This window comes from Triticum dicoccoides, chromosome 1A (genome assembly GCF_002162155.2).
Source record: "Triticum dicoccoides isolate Atlit2015 ecotype Zavitan chromosome 1A, WEW_v2.0, whole genome shotgun sequence".
Lineage (NCBI taxonomy): Eukaryota > Viridiplantae > Streptophyta > Magnoliopsida > Poales > Poaceae > Triticum > Triticum dicoccoides.
The window spans coordinates 9671047-9676613 of record NC_041380.1 but is presented as its reverse complement, the minus strand read 5'-3'; positions in this window follow the sequence as shown (position 1 = coordinate 9676613).

Below are 5567 nucleotides of genomic sequence, written 5' to 3'. Positions count from 1 at the left end.
GATTTATATGCAATTTGAGGTCAAAAATAACACTTAGTTTGCATATGTAGGTGTGGTTTACTTAGTGCCTTCTAAATCTCCATCGTAGCCACCGTCGATCGCCCGCACCGTCCCGTCGCCGGCACCACCTTGTGGTGAGCCTCTTGTTCATGAAATTTTATATAAAAATTGGTGTTTGTGTGATTTGGATATATAGTTACTCGTGTAATTATCTTACCCGTACGTTGTTTGTTATACATATAGTGCCATGGTTTTGATATCCGTCCCCGTCGGCCCTAGTCCTTGTTATGATTCGGATGTGGTATGTATATTCTCTTTTAAAACTAGTTGCATTTCGTGTTTATGACAAATTATGCCCATCAAGTTGACATAGAATTTTTTTTTAGGAGGTATCTGAACCAGAAATTCCAACCGACCCTATTGCCGAGAGGTTAAATTTAGTTGAAAGAGAAAATGAGTACTTGAAAGAAAAATTGAAAAGAATTGAGGGGGAGAAGATGGAATTGGAGTTGCATGTTGCCGATGTCGTCGATGATCACAAGATCAAGATGGAGAAAATGCTTTTGAAGATTAGAAAGATTAGAAAATATGCCATTGATAGTGAGGCTTGGTATCATTATGCTGTTGGATCCATTGTTACCTTAGTTGCGATCTTGATCGTATTTGTTGTTGCATTTAAATGCTTTAGCTAGAGAGTTATTTGTTTGTTGCATTTAAGTGTTGTATGAACTTTATGTATGAACTTGTATTAATTTGGTCTATTCGGTGTTGTGTAATGAAGATGAGCCGGCAATGGATGTACGATGACCGATGCTCTCCCCAGTTCATTGAGGGCGTGCGTACTTTTCTGCTTGCGGCTGAGGCAAACAAGCGGGCGGATGGTTTTATGCCTTGTCCATGTGCTCGCTGTAAGAATGGTCACAATTACTCTACGTCAAGAACCATTCACGTCCACTTGTTTAAGACCGATTTCATGCCCCATTATAATGTTTGGACCAAGCACGGAGAAAGAGGGGTTATGATGGAAGACAATGAAGAAGAAGAGGACGACGACAGCTATCCTGGCCATGGGTTCCCTGAATACGATGATACAACAATGGGGGAAGAAGCTGAGCCGGTAATGCGGGAAGAAGCTGAGCCGGCAATGCGGGAAGAAGCTGAAGAAGAGGCATCAGATGAGCCCGTTGATGATCTAGGTCGGGCCATTGCCGATGCAAAGAGAAACTGCACAAGTGATTTGGAGAAGAAGAAGTTGCAGCGCATGTTAGAGGATCACAAAAAATTATTGTACCCGAATTGCGTAGGTGACAAGAAAAAGTTGGCCACCACACTGGAATTGCTGCAATGGAAGGCAGAGAATGGTGTATCTGACAAGGGATTTGGAAAGTTGCTGGTAATGATAAAGGATATGCTTCCAAAGGACAACGAATTGCCCGAGAGTACGTACGAAGCAAAGAAGGTTGTCTGCCCTCTAGGGTTAGAGGTGCAGAAGATACATGCATGCCCTAATGATTGCATCCTCTACCGCGGTGAGTACGAGGATTTGAATGCTTGCCCGGTATGTGGTGCATTGCGCTATAAGATCTGCCGCGATGACCCTGGTGATGTCGAGGGCCGGCGCCCCAGGAAGAAGATTCTTGCCAAGGTGATGTGGTATGCTCCTATAATACCACGGTTGAAACATTTGTTCCAAAATAAAGAGCATGCCAAGGCGATGCGATGGCACAGAGAAGACCGTAAGAAAGACGGAAAGTTGAGAGTACCCGCTGCGGGTCGCAGTGGAGAAAAATCGAAAGAAAGTACGGGAAGGAGTTTGCAGATGACGCAAGGAGCGTATGGTTTGGTCTAAGCGCAGATGGCATTAATCCTTTTGGGGAGCAGAGCAGCAACCATAGCACCTGACCTGTGACTCTATGTTTGTATAACCTTCCTCCTTGGTTGTGCATGAAGCGGAAGTTCATTATGATGCCAGTGCTCATCCAAGGCCCTAAGCAACCCGGCAACGACATTGATGTGTACCTAAGGCCATTAGTTGAAGAACTCTTACAACTGTGGAATGGAACAGGTGTACGTGCGTGGGATGAGCACATGGGGGAAGAATTTGACCTAAAGGCGTTGCTGTTTGTGACCATCAATGATTGGCCTGCTCTCAGTAACCTTTCAGGACAGACAAACAAGGGATACCGCGCATGCACGCACTGTTTGGACGGTACTGACAGTATATATTTGGCTAATAAGAATATGTACCTGGAACATCGTCGATTTCTTCCGAGCAGGCATCCCGTAAGAAAGAAAGGCAAGCATTTCAAAGGTGAGGCGGATCACCGGACGAAGCCTCGCCACCGTACTGGTGCTGATGTACATGATATGGTCAAGGATTTGAAGGTGGTCTTTGGAAAGGGTCCTGGTGGACAACCTGTTCCGAATGACGCTGACGGACGCGCACCCATGTGGAATAAGAAATCTATATTTTGGGACCTGCCCTATTGGAAAGACCTCGAGGTCCGCTCCGCAATCGACATGATGCACGTGACGAAGAATCTTTGTGTGACCCTGCTTGGCTTCTTGGGCGTGTATGGGAAGACAAAAGATACACCTGAGGCACGGGAGGACCAGCAACGTATGCACGGAAAAGACGGCATACATCAGGGTCATGCAAGCTACGCTCTTACCAAAGAAGAGAAGGAAATCTTCTTTGAATGCCTGCTCAGTATTAAGGTACCGTCTGGCTTCTCGTCGAATATAAAGGGAATAATAAACATGGCATAGAAAAAGTTCCAGAACCTAAAGTCTCATGACTGCTATGTGATTATGACGCAACTGCTTCCGGTTGCATTGAGGGGGCTTCTACCGAAAAACGTTCGATTAGCCATTGTGAAGCTATGTGCATTTCTCAATGCAATCTCTCAGAAGGTAATCGATCCAGAAATCATACCAAGGTTACAGAATGATTTGGTGCAATGTCTTGTCAGTTTCGAGTTGGTGTTCCCACCATCCTTCTTCAACATCATGATGCACGTCCTAGTTCACCTATGCGAAGAGATTAACGTTTTGGGTTCTGTATTTCTACACAATATGTTCCCCTTTGAGAGGTTCGTGGGAGTCTTAAAGAAATATGTTCATAACCGTGCTAGGCCAGAAGGAAGCATCTCCAAGGGCCGTCAAAATGAGGAGGTCATTGAGTTTTGTATTGACTTTATTCCTGACCTTAAGCCGATTGGTGTTCCTGAATCGCGGCATAAGGGCAGACTGGATGGAAAAGGCACGCTAGGAGGGGAACAAATAATATGTATGGACGGACATTCTCTCACTGAAACACACTACACAGTTCTACAGAATTCCGCCTTGGTGGCTCCGTATATGGATGAACACAAGAATTTGCTACGCTCCAAACACCCGGAGCGGTCTGATGACTGGATTACACGTGAACAAACCAAGAGTTTCGCCAGCTGGTTGCAAGCACGTACCATGCATGACACCTCTATTGAAGATGACCTGTACTTGCTGTCCCAGTTACCATCTTCGAATATAATGACTTTCAAAGGGTACGAGATAAATTGTAATATATTTTACACGATCGCCCAAGATAAGAAGAGCACCAACCAAAACACTAGTGTCCGCTTTGATGCAGAAACCAAGACGGGAAAGGAAACATATTATGGTTATATACAGGACATATGGGAACTTGACTATCGACGTGGTTTGAAGGTCCCTTTGTTTCGGTGCAAATGGGTCAATATGACACGAGGCGGGGTAACGGAAGACCCGCAGTACGGAATAGTGGATCTCAACAATCTTGCGTATGCAGACGAACCATTCATCCTAGCCAATGATGTGGCACAGGTTTTCTATGTGAAGGACATGTCTACCAAGCCAAGAAAAAGAAAAGATAAGGAAGCGAATGCATCATACGATGAGTCAAAGCGGCACATAGTTCTTTCTGGGAAGAGAAACATCATGGGAGTGGATGACAAGACAGACAAGTCAGAAGATTATGAAAAGTTTGATGAAATTGCTCCATTCACAGTGAATATTGACCCGAGCATCCCGTTAAATGATGAAGATTTTCCATGGCTACGACGCAAAGGGACACACGCGAAGAAAAAGTTTCACACCCAAAGATCTGGGATGTGATCGGCTTAACTATCATCACTTTCTTCTGTGTTTCACACCCAGGAGGGAATCTCTGTAATAGTTAGGGTAGCTAGTTATGTGTTTTGGCATTTGAAACGCGAAGAAATTTTATGTGCAAGCAAATTCTTTCATGCATTTCTGGATTTTTTCAGCTAAATGACCCTGAAATTAAAAAGCATTTCAAATGAACACAGAAAAGGATGAAAGTTGGCATGGTATCATAATTTCACCCACATAGCATGTGCAAAAAAGTAGAGAGGGTTACCGCAAAAACTGGATGCACTTCGTGTACAAAATGGACAATCTGTTTCGAAGTATCAGGGTTTCGGACGAAAACTCATCTGTTACAAAGGCATTTCATTTTTAAATAATTTAAGCATTACCAAATTGAATATAATGATAAAACACACTAATATTAAACATAAGAAAAAAGAATCACTGGAAAATGTATCTTTAAAGTTAAGTTATTCACAAACTAGTGATTCACACAAATTTCAAATAATTCAAAATTTAAACTATTCAAATTTAAAAACTACCGGCACTAACTGAAAGTTTCTAAAAACTATCAAAAATATTCACAAAGAAACTCTAAATACAGCAAAAAACAACTAAAAATAAATAAAACAAAATAAATAAAGCAGAAAAGAAAAAACTAAATGAAAAAAGCCCACCTACCGGGCAACAGCGGCCTGCATACGACTAGAAACCCAACCTGTTGTTGGGCTAGGATGCAGGCCCGCAAGCCCAATAGGCCCCACGGGGCAGAGTAGCAGAGGTAGGCCCAGAAGGCCTGCTTTAGAGAGGAGCTCGAGACAGCAGTGGCGGCGGGGCTTATAAGCAGGTGTGAGCGCCCTTCGGCTAGCGAGGTGGGACTAAACTTCTGCGCCCCTCGCCTGGCAGCGCACCCCCTTTAGTATCGGGTCGTGGAACCAACCGGTACTAAAGGGGGGGCCTTTAGTACCGGTTGGAGCTAGGAACCGGTACTAAAGGGGGGTGCTTCCCCCGCTTGGCCTGGCCAAAACAGGCCTTTAGTACCGGTTGGTGGCTCCAACCGGTACTAAAGGTGTCCCCTATATAAAAAACACTTAGAAAATTTTCAATTTCTCATCTCCCACTTCTCTCTGCCGCCGCCCCGTCCTGCGCCGTCGCCGCCCCCGTCGCGCCGTCCCCGTCGACTCCGCGACGCCCCCGTCCTCGTCGCGTCGTCCCCGTCGACTCCGTGGCACCCCCGTCGCCGTCCCGGTCGCCGATCCCCTCGCTTCGCCGTCGCCGTCGACTTTGGATCGACCTCGCCTCGCCGTCGCCGTCGCCTCGACATTGCCCGCGCGCGCTGTGAGCCCCTCCCCCGGCCCCTTTCCTCCCTCCAATCGATCGTAGCGCACACCGGCGCCGGCGCCGGCGCCGACCGTAGCGCACACACACACACTACATGC